The 18,707-nt window shown below is 48.8% G+C and overlaps 1 protein-coding gene across 2 annotated transcripts in view; it reads right to left on the reverse strand.

Annotated features, from left to right (window-relative positions):
• The window catches only part of LOC144149318 (uncharacterized), a 77,329-nt gene extending 59,772 nt beyond the window's left edge, over positions 1-17,557 (reverse strand). The window contains exon 1 of one of the 2 annotated variants that reach the window (XM_077680880.1): positions 16,358-17,557. The gene's annotated coding sequence lies outside the window, so the exon portion shown is untranslated. Of the gene's footprint in view, positions 1-16,353 lie in introns of both variants that reach the window. The other variant, XM_077680881.1, reaches the window with a different exon arrangement.
• Positions 17,558-18,707: the final 1,150 nt, after the last annotated feature.

The raw sequence follows: 18,707 nt of genomic DNA on the forward strand, positions 1-18,707 counted from the left end.
TTCGCCACATGTGACGAATATGGTATGCAGTGTTTGTCCTGATTGGACAAATGTAGACTTAAATTTGCAGTGGGGAATACTCTCGTCCCAACCAATACAAAAAAAAAAACTGCTATCAGATTGGTGCTGTTTCGGCAGGTACGCATGTAATCACTGCGACCATTACGAACGATTGCGGAACGGGCGTTAAGCATTTATTTTCTCCTACAACTTCTCATATTAGCCAAAACCGTACAAAAACGCCGTTGTCTCTGCTAGCTCTAATAACGACAGGACATGTTTATTGAGCGTAAGGATGGAGCTACGAATAATTTAGAAAGAAAAGAGCAGTTGGAGAGAGAGAGAGATCAAACTTTATTTAAAGCGGCCCATGTCCGGGCTGCCGAAAATGTGGTTCTGGTGGGCCTGGAAGACGTTCAGGTGGGAATTCCGCAGGTGTCAGGGCCCCGCACGTGGGCAATGTGCCGGGCGAGGCGAGGCCAAAGGATGGGGCGAAGATCAGGCGGAGGAGCGGCCCAGTTTTCCCATGAGTATGGAATGTGGGATGGTAAAAGGTGTGGATGAAGAAAGTGAGGTGATCTCCTGGCGCGAGGACAAGTCCAGTAGGTGTGTTTAACGTCGGGATAGGCACCACACACCTGACAGTGGGGCGTGCCATCTCGGGTCATGATATAGTGAAGAACGAGGTCACAAGGGAGGGAGAGAGTCTGAGCCTGGCGGATGTAAGTGCCTTCGCGGCGTGTGAGGTCAGAAGTGGGAGGAGGAAGATTACGGCGAGATCTGCGAAGGTCCTTCAGCTGTTGCCTCCGGGCCTTGCGATGGGCGGCGCGTTCTTCCTTGGGGCTGTAGTCCTGGGGCCAGGGTTGAGGGTCGCTCGGGTTTCGATTTGCACGAGCAAGGGCATGAGCCCTTTCATTCCCTACAATTCCCTGGTGTCCGGGGACCCATTCTAGAAATACGTGCAGGTGACTGTGGGCTGCCATGTAGCATGTCAGCTCGTGATGAATGTGCGCAGGTAAGGAGTTAGTTGCGAATTCTCTGAGGGCAGATTGACTATCCGTGCGGATGGTAATTTGGTCAGTTGAATGGGGTTGCAGTATGATCGAATCGGCACGCAGCGCTGAATGCTAGAACGCCCCCCTAAAGGCCAAATGTAGACAAGAATCCCTTCCAAGCGGAATCGCTTCATTTGCGGCCGGCCTCGCTCGCAAAGACGGTACTATCATTCACGGACAATTTACTGCAGCCTGAAGTGAAAGAAGCGACTGATCTAGATGTTGCAACCTTCCTCCTCTACCGTGTGATTTCGTAACAGCGCGATTCACAGTGATTGAGGGCTATTGCCCTACTTTCCATTACTTGCAAAAAAAAAAAAAAGATCGCTCACTTCACACAGCCCACATCAGGCGATAAACGCGGCTGCACGAATGTGTAGTGCGCTGTGTACCATACCAACTTTCCGACACGTGCCTGCGAAATCGCGCACACACACGTATACTTCTTTGTTATCCCGAATCACGTAATGTAGGTCGGCCAGCTGCCTAGCTCTAATCAAGGAGACAACGCCGGCACAGTTTCTAGACTGAGGCGTGCAACCGCGCGTGACCCCGCTGTCTTCGCCTCCGGCTACGGCTGCTTAACTCACAGACTGGCCGCGGTGGCGGTGAGCAATGGGAATTCGCGACGCAACAGTGAAGAGCTTGATGGGGAAAGAGGCGCCTGTTGACACTGCTCAACTCGGCTCAAAGCACACGCCAGCAGTGTGTCCTTCCTGTCGGAACTAACGGCGTCCACGCATGCCCCTTAAAAATACACAGCCGTGCAGATGGTCCAGTTCCGCAGGAAAGCGAACGCACTCTGTGCAAGGCGGTCATTTCTACACCTGAGCTGATATAGCATTCACCCAGACACACGCACTCCCCTGCCGATATCGACTTCCCCTTATCTACCCTTCTTTGTACCCCACCCAATTGTGCCTCGACTGTGGGTCCCTCGACACCCAAGACCACTGCATGTGGCAGTGCCCCCAAAACCCATTTCCCCCTTTCACAGACGGAGAGCACTGGACGAAGGAATTGTGCGGCTCGGACAGTGAGGTCCAAGGACATTCAGCGAGCTGCAATGGTCACCGACCGGTTACCACCGCCGGTCACCCGCCACCCAGACTACCCCCTGGGCTCAAATAAAGTCTCTCTCTCTCTCTCTCTCTCTCTCTCTCTCTCTCTCTCTCTCTCTCTCTCTCTCTCTCTCTCTCTCTCTCTCTCTCTCTCTCTCTCAACCCGCACTCCAGGAGCTGCTGGCCCAATACGGTTCCCGCGACCTGGGAACCGCTCCGTCTGGCGTCTGAAAACGCCTCGAGCTCAAATAAAGTTACTACTACTACTACTACTCTCCTCCTAACTCCGGCACCTTCTCTCATTTTACCCACCTATTCGCCGCCGACATTTCATATTTTGGAAATAGTATGCTTTCCCTGCAAAATTTCTTCTCCGAAGCGCAGTTGCGTTTGCAAGTTAAGCCGATTTTAACAAGCTCGGCGTAGGCTTGTTATTCGTAAGCTGGCTTTCCCAAACTTTGTGATGCACAGAGAAGCCCACTCATAAAGAAACATATAAGTTGCAGTGAGGGCGAGCGTGGCTGAAGGAGTCCATCGATGACGATCGGGCCGCAGCCGCCAAGCGTATACGCCTCGAGCGCGGCCTGTAGGGGCGCCACTGAAATCCCCCTAGCGGCCCGTTTCGAAAGCAGGCGCGGGAGTCCCCGGCTCGCTCCCCCCTGTCGCCGTTGCTTTTGGGGCTCGTTCAAAACAGCGATTTACCGCTTGTCCGCGTTCAAAATACCGAATAACGTGGAGCTGGCACTGTTTGCAAGCGTGGTGTGTTCACGAGAGTATAAACGTGTATGACGCGATCTTAGTGAGATCTATATGAGCGCCGGGCGTGTGTCACAGGCCGGCGTCCCGAAGCCAGCATTTGCATGCAGCTGATTGCAATTCCGCTGCCCTGAAATTTAGTGGCAGTGTCTCCGTAAGCAGTGTTTCCTCCAATGGTCATGTTGCGGCCATACACATACTGATATAAATCGACTTTGTGCACTTACAAAATCCAGCGGAGCACTCATACCTGACAGCACGCAAGTTACGCCTGCCAATATCACATATTAGATATTGATCAGCACCATGAACAAGCCAATGCGGCATAAATTTCACAAACATTGTACCAAAGAACTACGATGGATAATGCAAAACTACACTCCGGAGTCAGCACACGACGACAAATTTAATGCTGTGTCGTCTTGTCCCGAGGTGAGCGCTCGCAATGATTCATCTGTTACATTTATCCTCCACGAGAAGCGTGAAGATGGGCTTATAGAGTAATCCGCATCCGTGACCAAACTCTTCGAAACATCGTCATATCACACAGGGAGACTGCAGAATCTAGCATAAACCGAAAGAGGCCCTCATCAGATACGACACTGTTCCAACGAGCCCGTGTGTACGAGATTTCGGCGCCCGTTAAGGATCTCCAGGTGGTCAAAATTAATCCGGACCCCTCCACTACGGCGTGCCTCATCGTCTCCGTTGCGTCGGCGCGTTAAACCCTGCATCCAATCAATCAACTCTTCCAACGAATGCTTGTGAACTGCCAACCCTGTATTCAAAAAATGCGTCCGCCGAGTGATCAGCCGTTCGTTGAAGGCGAAAAACAAACGAAAAGTGAACACGCAGCTTGTGTGCGTGGTTACTAAAACATTCATTCGTTGATTTCGCTCCGCATTTGTAAACAACGATAGTTGAGCGTCCTCCCCCTCCCCCCCCCCCCCATGCCTAGCGAAATATCAGTGCATTTCGCATCTAATTGGTCTGGTGAATACTACCTTGCTCAAACAAACGTCTTTAGCATATAAGAAGCTGCACTCATTTTTTTTTCATTCCCCTACGACTATTCTATTTCTTCTTTACTTGCAGACCTTTCATTTTCCCGTGGTTTCATTAACATATACCTTGGTTCTTACTATAAGGCATGAGTGGGCACATATCTGACAATGCACAGGCTTTGAGTGTACTTAACATTTTCGCGTGGCTTATATTCCCATAAAAGGCACAAGTTTTTGTCAGCTATTGGGTTATCACATCCCCGAAACATATTTTTCTACGACGTACATATTCGAAGAAAAGCCGCATTTGTTTGCGCTGCAAAACGAACCAACCTCTTACAGTGCCAACATGAGGTCTAAACGAGGCGATCACTTGGGCTGACGTGTTCGAAGGTGACAGCGGTGATACGCTGCTGCCGTCGCCGACGCCCGCAAGAGCGGCCAAGAAGCGCGCAGAACCGCCTCCCCGGGTAGCTCTTGTTGGCGTTAGAGCGCTCTACCAAGACGCAGCTGTTTTTTTTAAGTGCCCTAAACGTGCAGTTAGCTTATAGACGTCACCATAACAAGTTGTTTAGTGCGCGGAAAGGCAAAGAGAAGCGAAAGAGAACCAAAACACTGCATGACCACCTATCAGCCACGCAGCGCTAATCCCGCAAACGCCGCGGCGAAGCGGCGGCAGGCGGCGCAGCGATCGCGAATCTCGAGGCGTATAAGCCCGAAATGCGAGACGTCGGCGCAGCTACAAATCCGTTGAACGTTTTCCCGGCGCGACGGCGCGGTTTGACCGGTAGTTTGTGGCCAACCAATACCCGACAAGCAGCTTCGCTGGTCATCCACCTTCACGGAGTGTAAATGACATTGAAGTTTATTGAAGATCCCTATGTTTGCCGAATGTGTAGTCTGTTTTAGTCAACTTCATGCTTTAGGGATGCAGCACAAACTTGGGAACTCTCGTAGCACTGGGAAAGGTGACGTGTACACGAGCGCTATGAGCCACGGTAGAAAGTGCGCCAGACATTTAGCTTGAAAGTGTACTTCATGAGTGCAACAGCAAGCGTTTGTGGCCGACATTATACTTCAAATTATGCTGAAGAAAGTACTCTGTCAGGGCATACAACGCCGAGAGAAGACAACTCGTGGTCACACTGGTGACAGGGACAAAGATCTGCGGAACAAACTTGGAACCTACAATTTCTACAACGATGTCCGCAAGCTATGATTAATGACTGCCTTCAGATGTGAGAAAAATCTGAATGATGCCAAAAATGAAATACCATGTGCGACTGGAGGACGTGAGTGTAGAGCCAAGCGGCTGCGTTGGTTACCCCGCGTTTCAGTTCCTGTACTGTAATTGTTTCCGTGAGTCTGAACCTTTTTTTAAGACTCACTGCTTCACGCATTTTTTCATTATATACATTTGCTCGTTGGGTCAACCAGTTTCGCCTGAGAATCATTCATTTAACCGATTACACAAGGAGCAATACAAAAATGTCCATACACGCAGATTTCACACACTCACAGTGAGATTAGAACCGCTATATGGCGCATGGAATATTTTTACTCAAAGCCGTGAAATAAGTTCTGGGAAAATGATCTTGGACGAGATATATAGTTGCTGTTTGTTGCCGCTACAATTTTCATCTGCGCTTTCCTAGCCCGTTGGTAGGTGAAGTATACATTGGAAGGAAATGAAGAACAGAGCATGGTTTCTAAGGCGCAGTGTATATTAGCCACGCACGTCTGTGGCATCGGTCTGGCATCCATGTTAGATCCCACATTTTTGTTCAGGCAGAGCACGCAAACGTGGACACGTACTTCCACGGCTTCTCCCGATCAAGCAAGAAATGAGGAAGGTAGAAAGCGGTCAAGTGGTCCCAGTAATCTGTTGCTCACATTTTCACTCGATTTCTCTATGTATAGTCGCATCATTGACGAACACGGAGAAGCCTGGTCTTCCTTCTTGAACCGTTATAAATTGGCCCTGATGTACGCAGGTCTGAGCACCCCAAAATGCAGAATGTGTGAGGCCGGATAGGCCTACCTAGGCGCCATCCTATAGGAATGCCCTGAGCTCCAGCCTAAAGTCGAGTGGCATCTCTAACCAAATAGAATGGCAGACTGCGGGGACCAGCTCCGAGCCTGAGACCCAAGTTCAGGCCGTGGGCTGGGCTTTGGAAGTCGCCATGAGGCAAGGTCTTCTGGCCACCTCACGGTGTCAAGAAGAAGCTCATCATTAATCTAACAACTCAATGATTGTTGACCTAATAAAGTTCTCCTTCTCCTTTAGCGAACACTGCGTGCGTCATAACCGAGTTTAATACACAGAATTACTCCTACCTATATTTCGTACGCTTACTGCTTAGAGTACAAATGTTCCCGTTGAATTGTACAGCAGGGATATGCGTATAAGCGTGCGCTTCTGCACACGTCAGCTGCAGACAGTCGTGGCCGTACTCTATGTGTTTTACGCGCATCGACTTGGTTGCTTCCCCCGGCTACGTTCCTCACGCCGCAGGACGCCCTTGCAATTCAAGAGAAGCTTTTTTATGCCTCACTGATGGCGTTCGATGTCGCGACAAAACGCGCCGCAGGAAAGCTACCTTTACAAAATGTGTCTCATAAAACGCCGATGACGAAAACCGAAGGCACATCAAGCGCCTCAAGAAAAAAAAAAAAAGAACGCTCCCGGTGGTCGGAATTGAACCTGGGTACCTACCGTTATGAAGTCCACGTCTATTCGATTGCGCCGTACCGTCACTGTCGAAGCAGTTTGGATTATGGACTTTGGCGATACGGGTAGTTGCACGAAAGAACGCTTCGCGTTTTAGTTATCTTTCTCTTAAGAAGGGAGCTTTGATTTTTCCAATACTTCGCTCTGAAACCCCGGTCCTGGTTCTCCCTTGCAACGCGCGCCCCGAAAGCAACGAAATGAATCGCGCGCTACGACGTGCCTCGCCTTCCAGGTCCGTTGCTGTAATAAACTCAGTACCTCCACGAACGCTCGAGCACGATGATGTTAATAGTGATCAGAAGCTTACCACTCGTGTCGGGGTGTCTGGTAGCAACCGAGCAATGGCCACCACAGCACTCAATCACGCCACAGCAAACCCATACATTACTGTAGGAGGGCTATTTACCAATGCCATTCCACTGTCACCATGCATGCCTTTATTAACGAAGTGTTCCACTAAATAATGACCTCTCTTCTATGCAAGCGACAGCCGGCAGAAATGATGAACGGAACACAGCAACCATACGTCTAAGAAATGCGGTGTCCCGCTGCGAGCTGCCAGGACCCCTGCTGAACTGAGTCTCTCACACGATAACCAAATCCGCGGTCCTGTCCAGCCATTCCCCAACTTTTCTGCAACATTTCTTATCTTAAGTAGGCGCTGGGCAGAGCGGCCAGTCTTTGAGCGTTCCTTGTTCGATACAGTACGCGCACCGCAACGCAAAAAGGGCTGGGCCCGTATTCATGGAGTCGGGCGAAGTAGATAAGGGCGAGAAAAGAGCGGTAAGCACCGCTCGACGGGCACTGAACAACGGCGCAGTACTGTGCAACCGCGAGAGCGGCCAGAAACGGCGTTGAACAGTGCTGCATCGTTCTCCCCAAATGGAGGAGTGCGGACAGCAATTGGGGTCGGGACCTCAGCGGCTGGATGGCCCGCGGCGCTTGTCGGCAGCCCCCCTTATGGTAAGAAGCGCGCCGTAGTTGCAGGCGGCCACGTGAGCCTCAAATTTCGGCGGGCAGGGCGCAACAACAAAAGGCGCTGCGGCGGAAGCGTGACGGCCGCCCGCTGAGCATGCGCTGCGGAGTACTACTGCAACACCCTGAACTTGTCCGCCGCGGCGGGCGCCGAGATTGCCGCGTGCTGCGTACGTGACTGCTGCTACGGCAACAACGCGCCGCTTCATTCATCCTCCGCGTGCCGTGGTTCTTCTCTCCGCACTTTTCGACGTCTCCCGCCGAGCGTTGTCCGACTTGTGGAGCCGCGTTGCGCTTCAGTGGGCGGCGGAAACCGCTCTTTTTATCTCTGCGCTCGTGTTTCGTGCTATGGGCTGCCAGGGAACACGTTAGGCATCATTGACCCGCCCCCACTGCTCGGCAATTTTCTTTTTTTGGCAAGTTTCTTCATGGCTTTGTGGCTTGGAAAGTTTCTTGTCTTTTGAGTCTGCGGGCTCGCTGTTCGAGAATTGTTACCTGCTTGTCGCAAGTGCCTCTTTCTGTGGTGATGATGGCAGTTGAAGCAAGGCTGTGTTTGGAGCCAAGCGGGAACGCCATCTTCTGGCAGGTTTGCGACAGACTTCTTGTTTTTAGAATAAAAAAAACTGAAGAACGCCTTGTTCTACAATGCCAGGTCCTACAATAATATTCGACGCTATCCTACAAGCTGGTTTGAGTTCACGCATGACTTACAAAAAACAACAACAGAACAACAACAACGTCTTCACAAGTCAGGGAACACTAGCGACCCGCACAATTATAGGCCAATTTACCTAACAAGTGTGCCATGTAAACTATTAGAACATATCATTTACTGCAGCATAGTCACTTTTCTTGAAAAAAATTCTTTTTTTACGGGCCTCCAACATGGTTTTAGAAAAGGTTATTCTTGTGAAACCCAGCTGTTGTGTTTTACTAATGAGTTGTTCTCTGCTGTTGATCGCGGTTCGTTTATTGACTGTGTATTTATCGACTTCTCTAAAGCGTTTGATACTGTGTCATACATTGCTACTGCTAAAGTTGAGTAAGCTATACCTTAACCCTAACATCCTAAAGTACATCGAATGTTTTTTTTATGTAACCGCGAACAATTTGTAACTGCCAATGAATGTTACTCTCCTCCCACTCCTGTTACTTCTGATGTCCCGCAGGGATCTGTTTTGGGCCCATTGCTTTTCCTAATATATATTAATGACTTGCCTGATAACATATCCTCATACGTTAGGTTATTCGCCGACGATTGTGGTATTTATCGTGAAATTTTATGCCCTGATGACCATGATGTCCTACAAACTGACCTGAATAACATTTCTATGTCGTGCAATACTTGGCTAATGAAACTTAACGTGTCTAAGTGCAAATCGATGAGGATCACTATCTACAACACCCTCGTACCTACTTAAAAACCTCCCACTAAACAACATTTCTTCTTAGAAGTACCTCGTTTTTGTCGTCTCTAATAACCTCTCGTGGCAGGCTCACATTGATTACATAACATGCAATGCTAACCGCACTCTTGGCTATATACGTCGAAATTTCTCTCTTGCTCCGGTAAACATAAAACGCCTTCTTTACAAAACATTAGTGCGGCCAAAACTTGAATATGCGTCTTCTATTTGGACCGGCTCTCCGCTCTGCTACTACAACTCCGTCGCTGCCCCTAGCGGTTGGTATTCCCCGATCACAACGCAGAACAGCAGACCTGAAGATGGTTGCGTCAAACGCATCGCGGAACACCAGGCACACAGATCCTTCAGTAATCGGGAGAATTCACAACCAGACATGGTTCCAATGAATAGGAGTCTCTGGGAGGATTCGAGGCTGAAGACGAGGAGAAGCCCCCAGCGCACACGCGGCGGCCGGCTCTTATTTATGCGTCGTGTTTTTACGGAGCGCGTGCATGCGCTGCAACGGCCACAAAGGCGCCACAGTGCGTGTCTGTGCCTGTCTGGCCCCTCCCTCCCTTTCGACTCTCGGTGCACAAAGGAAACAGCGCCAGGCCTTGCTGGATTTGCATCGCACGCCGCCAGAAATTCGGGGGCCCATGTGTGTTTGCGTGTGTGTTTTGTTTTTGTTTGCATCTGGGGGCTGCTATTGCGACAGCGGTGCCGCCGGAGTGCAGAAGGTCAGTGTGTCTCCTGCGACCCCCTTCTCATCGCGTACGGCGGGTTCGTCCACGTGTCTCGTGGTTTAATTTGCTCTCCCACGACAGTTATTACTCTGCGTCAACCTCTCCCCTGTGTACTACGCATTGTGATGCTTTCCGACGCTTGAAACAAACGAACGCGGAAGGAAATTAGCATGTCCTAAGAGTAATTTGTCAGTCTGTCTTGGCCTTCCTTTTTTAATGCTGCTACTTCACCGAACTTCGCACGTGGCAATAGTGGGGGAAGGCCAACCGCACACGTACAAACCGCACTTTGTTTTTGCGAAAGATGCCGCGGGCCAGACATTTGCTGTTTAATAGCTTTTGTTCAGCCTCAGCGGGCGAGGAAGTGGATTGTCTGGGGTGAACTGTGTCAGCGTGTCCAGCAAACGCGGCTCGACTATACAACTAAGATGCGTCACGCTTGGTAGCGTTAACTGCAGGATCCGTCGGGTTGTTCTGTTCTCACGGCATGACGGCACGAGGTGCCCTCACACGCAGCCGTGTTGAGACCTGGACTTTTCGGCAATAGCTCATGTCACAGGGCGCAGCGCTGCGAGGCCCTGAACAATGTCGTTAAGTGGCGTATAACAACCACTGTAACAACAAACTGTTATACATGTATTGAACATCAATTTGGCGCCACACAGTTTGCCTCTACTCATTCCTGACCGGACCGTGCATGCATGGTCATCAGTACAAACATGGTATTGTACCATACCTCTCTTGTTATGAGATGCATAGGTTCATTCACATCTTTGTGCATCGCTCAATAATGTTGCTGTGTGAAAGGAAATGTTATTACTTACAACGACAATGTCTAACGCCCGCAAAATATTTGGCAGGAGGCGGTACCAGGTTCGAATAACGGACTATATTTTCAATTCCGATGTTTCCGTGAAACTTGCATAGCCGTGCCTTGTAGCTTTATGACCTCACTTTGTTTCATCACAATTACTTTCCGTCAGCCAGACAGTTACTGTACCGCAGGGTGTTAATTTTAATATATCATGCTCGCACTTGGGTGAATGCGCATAAATGTAAGCACGTTTGAGGGAATACTCCATGTGCTTTAATATATACAGAAGCCTTGTGCGAGCACTTCGTAATACATCTCACTTGTTTTGAACTGATCCACGAACAACAACAACAAGAGACATGCCACGGCTTCCGAAATTTTAGACCTTTAGCATGTGCAAAACTTTCCAAGACTGAACTAGCAGCCGTAAGAGGTACTTGCGAGACATTGTGGGCAATCTACCTCCTTCGACTGAGTCGGCGATTCTAAGCTCCTGAGGCAATCATCGGCATGGTAAAAGTAGATAGATAGTTGCCTGCTGCACGCAGGTGCAAGGAAAGAAATTAATCCAGTAGCTGGTCTTCTCATGCCGCGAGACCTTTCGTAGTCGACAGTACCAAATACATCATCATCATCATCATCATCATCATCATCATCAACAACAACAACAACAACAACAACAACAACAACAACAACGACAACAGCCTATTTAGGTCCACTGCAGGACGAAGGCCTCCCCATTCCCTTCTACCTGCGTCAGTCATGCGCTGCCCGAGTCTGTTTTGTGCCTCCAAATTTTCTTATTTCGCCTCTCCATCGAGTTAATGGTCTTCCCCTTCTTCTAGTCCCGTCTCACGGTGTGCATTATGTTGTCCTTGTGGCACATCGGTTGTCAGTTCGTCGTACTACATGGCCAGCCGAAGTCCATTTCTTTTTCTTAACTTGAACTATAATCTCTTCTATTAGAGTTTGCTCCCTAGTCAAGGTTGCTCGTTTTCTGTCCCTAAGCGTTACGCCTAACATTATTCGCTCCATGGCAGGTTGAGCGGACCTAAGCTTGCTTTCTAGTTTCCAAGTTTCCGCCAAGGCGCCATGTTTCCGCTCCGTATGTAATCACCGGCCGGATGCATTGGTTGAATACCTTCCTTTTTAGGGATAGAGGTATCTTACTTTTCATTATTTGCGAGTGCTTGCCGAATGCACCCCAACCCATTCCTATTTTGCGCCGGATTTCTTTCTCGTAATTGGGATCAGCATTGACCATCTGGCCGAAGTAGTTATAGTCTTCGACTTGTTCCAGCATTTCGTCACCTACGCTGAAAAAGACGCGTTCGGCATGTTTATTTATCATAACTTTAGTTTTATTCATGTTTATCTTTATCCCCACAGCGAAACTTTCTGATTGTAGTTCTTCAATCATTTTGGGATATTTTTTTGCAGATTCACTGAGCAAGACTATGTCATCTACTAACCTCAAATGACTCAAGCATTCCCCGTTTATCCGTAAGCCTAAGTTTTCCCAGTCAAGCCTCCTTAATGCACTCTCCAGACATGCTGTGCACAATTTTGGTGAGATGGTATCTCCTTGTCGCACTCCCTTTCGGATCGGCAATCTATCGCTGTTTGTGAATGGTAATCTTGCCCGTGCATGCCTTATATCTGTCGTCTAGAAGTCTTAGGAAGGTCGGTTCTATTCCTTGGACCTTTAAGACATCCATCACTGCGGCCGTGTTAACTGAAACAAACACTTTTTCACGCAAGGCGGCTTATTATACTCGAAAATTTTTCTATTACTTGGTTGATGACATGGATGGCACCCATTGTAGAGTATCCTTTTCTAAACCCAGCCTGTTCCCTTGGATGCTGAAAATCTATGATTGTTGATTGATTGATTGTAGGGTTTAACGCGCCGACGCAACGCGGGCGATGAGGCGCGCCATGGTGGAGGGCTCCGGATTAATTTTGACCACCTGGGGATCTTTAACGTGCGCCGAAATCTCGTACACACGGGCATTTTTGCTTTTGGCCTCCATCAGAAAAGCGACCGCCGCGGCCGGGAATCGAACCCGCGACTTCGGGCTCAGCAGCGCAATTCCTGAAAGTCTATGCTGTCGTTTATGTGGGTAACTATTATCTTCGTAAACAGCTTGTATACAACTGACAGAAGGCTGAAGGGTCTGTAGTTCCTAATATTCTTGTTATCTTCCTTCTTGTGAATTCATGCTATGTTGGCGTTTTTCTAGGATTGGGGTACCTTAAAGTCCTTAAACATCCTGAGAATACTTTAGCAAGCTATTTTAGTATTATATCTCCTGCCTCTTTTAGAAAGTCCATGGTTTTATGCCGTCGTCACCTGCAGCTTTCCATTTTTCCATGCCTTTGAGGCTTTTGCGGTAAAGATACCCGGAAAAGTTGGCATTTCACCCAAAAGCCTATGTACAGAAGTCGGGGGCGTTACCTGTAGTTTTTTTTTTCGAAGTTTCAAAGTATGTTTACATCACATAAAGGGGTTAACATAGAAAGGGGTCGCAGAGTCATATACTGTAAAGGCACCGCGAAGGCAAACCGGCACGTCTTCGTAACCCGACGCTGAATAATGCGCGTGGTCCTGCGTTGCTTTCATTGCTTTATTGCCCATAGGCTACCGTATGTCAATTGATTGTAGGGTTTAACGCGCCGACGCAACGCAGGCGATGAGGCGCGCCGTAGTGGAGGGCTCCGGATTAATTTTGAACACCTGGGGATCTTTAACGTGCGTCGAAATCTCGTACACACGGGCGTTTTTGCTTTTCGCCTCCACCGGAAAAGCGGCCGCCGCGGCCGGGAATCGAACCCGCGACCTCGTGCTCAGCAGCGCAACGCCTTAGCCACTGAGCCACCGCGGCGGGTTACCGTATGTCGAACGTACAGTATTAGTAATTTCAGAATTAAACAAAATGTGTTGCTTTCGCCTTGTCTTCGTGGCTGCGCCGACGTGATATAACTAAAACACTTGTTTTCCTCTGCCTAAGACGAGTTTGGCAGATTATGCTTACAGGCGATTCAGTGTCACCTAGCATCTCTTACGTAAACTGATCTGTCAATCACACCTACATGAGCATGTTCTGAAACAACTGCACTCGCCGCATATTATGAAAAATTCTTCGGTAACCTGCTCATATTAGTTTGTACCATCCCTGGATTCGGTCAGTAACAAAAAGAAAATAGTTCAGCCTGAGTGACAAAAAATATTTTTGTTGGGTTTGGGATTTCAGCTTTATCTTTGAATTATTGAGGTGGAGGGGCAGTCACCGTGGCCTGGGAACTTTTGACCGAGACATATATTGCCTGTAGCTTTGGGTTGTCAATGTCACTCCGCTATAGGGCGGAAAGAAGTATAGGGTAGTCGGCAACATTAATCGATGTCAGGAATACGATTTATCGTACAAATTGTTCACAGTTAACTGTGCACTACTCATTCAAAACTGTGTGGCCACTGCGTTTTGAAACGTGCATATGAACAGTATCTGTGTCATGGACCATGTACACGAACTGTGCTTGTGTCATCAATTCTGCATACGAACCTATATTTGGGCGCGTGGTTTCGAAGTACTCTCAGACAAATTTGTCAAGCATAAAAACAAAAATTCTAGGGCAGCTGAAAACACCATACAATATAGGGAATGCGAAAGCAAAGCATTGTTGTTGAATTGTGGAATACATAAGATGGCATTGTGCGCATCACCATGTTGCACAGCTCCTTTTGATGTAAACGGTCAGCAGAGTTCATCGCCGCCATATACAACACCGATGAAATTCGTAGAAGTAGTGTCGCGTGGAAAGCAGTGCGTTCGTTCTATACACACGGTAATGCGGTGGGACCTGAAGGGGCCCGTGTTTGGTAGGGAGCATGTGTTTCTTATTACCGTCCCCATTCCCACCGAATAGCTACTTGTGTAATCACCATGCTCAATTTTCTCGTGTAGTACTGAGTACTGAGTCTAATGCACGTTTTTGTGCGGAGGGCAACAACCTATTCACTAGGTTCACCTTTATCAGCTAGAAAGTTCGGGCTATGGTTGGGCTATGGTTCGGGCTATGGGTAAGAAAAAAAATGTTGGCCAGGGTTTCCGAGCTCATTTCGCAATACGAAGAACCCTGGTTCGAATCTCGCCTAGCGCAAAGTTGACCCTGTTCCTTTCCAACACAGTTAGCTCCATTGTTTATAAGAGCTTGTCTAAAAAATGTGACGTCATTCCAAACATTAAAAATATTCATTGACCTGTTTTTTTATCCTTTGAGCAGGTGCCATTTTGTACGCAGTCCGTTTGCCATTTTTTGTACCATCTGCGGGCCGTTTTGTGTGCCATGGACGCCGGATTTTCGACCAACATAGTGTGCTGCTAGCTCTTGACATTCCTTGGCTGACCTCAGGCCTATTACAGTACATTTGGGTTATAGATTAAGAGGAATATTTTCAGCTGCGAAGATCGTTTTTTGTATTTACTCGACTGTATCTAGGTGAGAACTTTATCATTGTCGCAAAGCCTGCTACACTCAGTAGGCTTCCAGAGACAATTCGACCAACCCGTTTTCATCGCGCCAGGCTGTGGATTACTTTTTTGTTTTGCCACTTAAGAGTGGCGGCTTGGTTATCCCAGTTACAGGACAACTGCCGAAGAAGGTGCGGTTCTTGCTTTTGCGCGCGAGTTTCTAAAAGGCACACGCTCCTAGAAAAAAATATAACTTGATGGTACAAAATTCAGTGCGTGTAATCCTATCAGCGGAAAAGCGTGAAACCTGGGAAAGCTTGCTCCAGTTCATATCATCATCATCGCCTATCTACGCCGACTGCAGGGCAGAGGCCTCTCCCATAGATATCCATCGATCTCCCATAGATCTCCATAGATCTATTGATCCGTAGAGGTGCAGCGGTGGCGTGAAGGTAGAGCATCCGCCTCGCGTGCAGAAGGACCGTGGTTCGAATCCCGGTCCTTCTGCACTCGAATCCCGAAAAAAAAAAATCCGCGTGTTGTTGAAATTTCAGAAGGAGGATTGGTTGTGAGGCCTGATCCCGGCGGCCATTCCGGGTAACGCACTCCCTCATCAGAGCAGGATTGGCCATCCTGGTGTAGTATTGGCCCCAACCTCCCATGAATACGCCAAGTTCATATATGAACTTCCGAACAGCGCGTACGTACCAAGAGTCAAGAACAGCATTCTTTCCCATCACTGCCGTATGTTATCCAAATGATATGTCGTTTAGGGCTACAACTAGAATACAGCCGACCAGAACGAATTTCAAATCACGCACATACACACAAAAGGGGAATAGATTGCAGACACTCCGGTGTGGGAACTGTCAGAAAGTTCGCAAGAATTCTTTTCAGGGAATCATGTCCTCCCTGTATCCAAGTATCTTCAGCATCCAAGTACGGGGCCCCCAGGGACCTATAGGCTCTTGCGCTTTCAATTTTCTTTTCGAAAGCCATTATATTATTGGTATATCTGATTAATACAGGCATTTTATTAATACGAGAACTTAGGCCTTCCATTATACGTCTCATAATGCCGATGTGTACGCAGTTGTCATGCCTTACGCAGGAACGACCAATTTATGGTGGGAGTCTCCAAAGGACGGTTGTACATCCATAACAACTACGAATCTACTACAACAATGCCACTTGTTATAGTGAGCGCTGCCTCACAGCATGACGTCGTGTGGATCCATATAACAATCAGCTTGAGAACATAGGTTAGGACAGTTTCTCGCCAAAAGCAAAAAGAAAAAAAAAACCCGGGAGAAGTTGTTGAGTGAATAAGACTTACCTACCTTGTTGCCTTTTCCAACCTGGTATGGCTCACTCCTACTGCGTAGAAAAGCGGTTCCTCAATTTTTCTTTCCCGGAAATGTTGTTGCGAGGTGCAGAAGCACTTCCTTTGCGGTCATTTCATGAGATGATGAGGTCTCTGGTTTGCAACTAGACTCAGGGTTTGATCTCGATCAGGTCCATAAGAGACCGTCTTTGCGATTAACACACCGTCCGGCACAGACACTGAAAATCGTTGCAGCGTTCGCTTCAGTGGAGCAAAATATGATTTCTTATGGTTTCCTCTTAATACAAGTCAAGCTTCCGGAAGGTGCGCTTTTTTCGTCCTTCGAACCACGTCTGGTGACTTGCACTTCAACCTTTATCGGTTCACGATCTGGACCCCTGAAAGCAATTGTGAGTAAGGCTTCTTTAAGGTGTAGGTAATTGTGGTGTTTGCGTCAACAATACGGCGAGGTCATTTCCTCCCGTCTAAATGTTGCCCGTACTTGGGCACTCCTTGTCGGAGCCCAATGCTTCGCTTGACTCTTTGCTCTAACCAGTGCCGGGTTGGTTCAATGATATCCCAGCCCCGGCATCGTAGACACTCCGAGGACACAAGATGTGCGGCGCCCGAGTTCGATCTTGTTCCGGAAGTCACCACAACCTCTTCTCCTCGTTCCCGCACAGACGAGAAGGTTTTGCTTTCATTTCGGTGACCGGACGATGCTGTTCAAAGTTAACTCGCAACCTAAGCTTCCTTCGTTTGATCTCCGTCCATCACATCAGCAGGCTTCTCCTTCTCAGTCAGCAACACATCCAAGCACCTTGACGCGTCTTGATCCTGGTGATGACGACCGTATCCTTGCGGAGATTTCCGAAGAGGGGCAACAGACGAGCACTGACGGCGGAGGTCGCGCACAAGACGACGTCGTGTGTCGTCCGCCAGCGATGAACTCAAGCGTTGTGCTCGTCACAGCTGCTTCCACGACACAGGCTGAGCGCTCGACTGACTGACTGACTGCCTTACTGACTGCGGCGCCTTGCCACTTGTGCCGCGCGGCCGTTTGCCTCGCGTTGCTCTTGCGTGAGGATGACTCTGAAGGGCGAGGAGGAGTGGCAAGGCGTCGAGGGGAATGGCTGAGGGAGGGGCGTGCGGCGGCTGTCGGCGTCTGCTTCGCGGCGTTGTTCGGTCCCGTTACAAGCAGAGGGTGCGTGCCCTGTTCGCCGCTGCCGATTGCTGAATGCGGCCGCCGTGTGTGTTTTCTGCCTCTTCGGTGGAGAGGAGGAGAAGGAGGAGGAAGTGAGAGAGGGAGGGGGGCCTCGCTGGGGACACGCTTTGTTTACGGCGTGGGTGCGCGCGCTACTTCCTCCGGGAATTGTCCGCACGAGCGCCCGTATGCAAATGAGTGCGGCGAGACGGAAATATTACGCAAGAAATGAAGACGCAACCGGTCGCGTACTTCCTCCGCTCGCAGGAGCGCGGCCGAACTCGGAACGTTTAAGAGATCATGAAACGTTGTTATGCTCAGCTTCGCAGTGTCTCGGCGTGTGTGTCGGATTATAAGAAGCTGTACAAGGTGCATGTTGGTTCCGCACACCTGCCAGCGGTTAACAATGTGGATATCTGCGATGCCGGAGCCACACACGTTCGTTTCAAGAGTCACGAGCGTTCGGTGATTCGGCTCACTCCAACGTTATTCAAGCACTGAAATTGCCCTATGCTCCTGAGGAAGATAATCGCTCCTGTGTGCTTGAGGTTTCGACGCAGAGAAGCTGCACCTTCGCCTGTAGCAAACTTGTGAAAACTGTTTGGCTGCCTGTGGCGCTTTTCGTACTTAAAGGAAAGGAAGTGCTTTCTGTTTTTCTTATTCGTATGCCAGTCGGCCACACAAAAATGCAGGAAATTGAACACTCTTGACGCGCTGCTCTGTCTGTCGGATAATACAGTATGTCTTGTATGTTAATTTAGGCCTTGCCTATTAATTTTTGTTTGCGGTCCGCGGCGTTTGTTAATCAGCATTACTGCCTCTTCCCCTCAAACGCAAATTTCCTGTCGTTTTTGGTATTTTTTTATTTTCAACACAATTTCTTGGTGCGGAGAGACGGGGAGTGGCACTTGGTAAATGCTTGTAATGCAAGAAAAAGTTGCTGGTCAGACCGACCACTGGTCCAAGTGGTGTTTTTTTTAAGAACACAAGTTCTTGTCATTTAAATCCATCTTGGGCGAGATGAAATGACATGACGCGACGCGGCTGGGCGACCTTTCTCAAATTGAAGTGAGTCGCACATGCATGCGTGGAACCTGGTTGTCGAAAGGGTTTAGAAGCCTAAAAAAAAAAAAACGCATACACACGGTATGATTCGCAGCAG

This window comes from Haemaphysalis longicornis, unplaced genomic scaffold (assembly GCF_048455015.1).
Source record: "Haemaphysalis longicornis isolate Haplotype H1 unplaced genomic scaffold, Haemaphysalis longicornis Haplotype H1 scaffold_8, whole genome shotgun sequence".
NCBI classification, from domain to species: domain Eukaryota; kingdom Metazoa; phylum Arthropoda; class Arachnida; order Ixodida; family Ixodidae; genus Haemaphysalis; species Haemaphysalis longicornis.